We start from the raw sequence: 1,301 nt of genomic DNA, 5'->3' as shown, positions 1-1,301 counted from the left end.
GAGGTTTTCAAGTACCACATCCATCATCTTGGCTCTCCATGTTTCGGGACCCCCATGTGGCTCCAGGTTTTCCCAGTCGATCTCCCTGTGGTTGAAATCGCCCATTACCAGTAACTTTGCTCTGCTCGAGTGAGCTCTTCTTGCCACCTCAGCCAGTGTGTCCACCATCACCCTGTTGTTTTCTTCGTACTCCTCTCTTGGCCTCCTGCAGTTCTGTGGTGGGTTATACATCATTCCAATGACTACTTTATGTTCTCCGGACTGAATTGTACCTACAATGTAGTCTCTTTCTCCAATCATGTCCATGCCTTCCATTTCCTCAAATCCCCATCGGTGTTTTATGAGCAGTGCAACCCCTCCTCCCCCTCTACTCCTTGTGTGTGTGTGTGTGTGTGTGTGTGTGTGTGTGTGTGTGTGTGTGTGTGTGTGTGTGTGTGTGTGTGTGTATGCGTGTGTGTGTGTGTGTGTGTATGCGTGTGTGTGTATGTGTGTGTGTGTGTGTGTGTGTGTGTGTGTGTGTGTGTGTATGCGTGTGTGTGTGTGTGTGTGTGTGTATGCGTGTGTGTGTATGTGTGTGTGTGTGTCTGTGTGTGTGTGTGTGTGTGTGTATGTAGTACATATTGAAAAAATATTGAAAAAATATAGTACATATTGAAAAAACAAGACATGATTCAAATAACTTTTACAAGCATAAGAGTGATCTGCCTTAATAACAGAATTAAAGCACTTGTGCCGCCTATCAGATCAATATAATTAGGTACTCCAAAGTGAGTAACTGCTACTTAGATATATAAACATATGTTGGGTCCTATACCCACATAACACCCAGATTCAAACGATTCCAAATTTTTTTCACCTATTCTAATATATTCATAAATTTGCACAAGCAGATACTAAACTTAATTTGTACTCTCATGTCTGTGAACAATATCAACATTTGATAAATTAGACACATGTGCAACTCTTGGGTATCTTTATTGAGGAAACGTTTCGCCACACAGTGGCTTCATCAGTCCATACGTAGGAGAAACTTAAAGAACAGGAGGAGAATGAGGTAATCAGTCCCTCAACCTTGAGTCGATTTGGTCAGTCCATCGACTCAAGGTTGAGAGACTGATTACCTCATTCTCCTCCTGTTCTTCAAGTTTCTCCTATGTATGGACTGATGAAGCCACTGTGTGGCGAAACGTTTCCTCAATAAAGATACCCAAGAGTTGCACATGTGTCTAATTTATCAACATGTCGGTTCTCTGAACCATTCATCTACAAATATCAACATTTAAATAATGAAACCATTCAGA

This window comes from Cherax quadricarinatus, chromosome 24, assembly GCF_038502225.1.
Source record: "Cherax quadricarinatus isolate ZL_2023a chromosome 24, ASM3850222v1, whole genome shotgun sequence".
In the NCBI taxonomy this organism is placed as follows: domain Eukaryota; kingdom Metazoa; phylum Arthropoda; class Malacostraca; order Decapoda; family Parastacidae; genus Cherax; species Cherax quadricarinatus.
The sequence above is the reverse complement of the archived record's forward strand: the minus strand, read 5'-3'. Positions refer to the sequence as shown.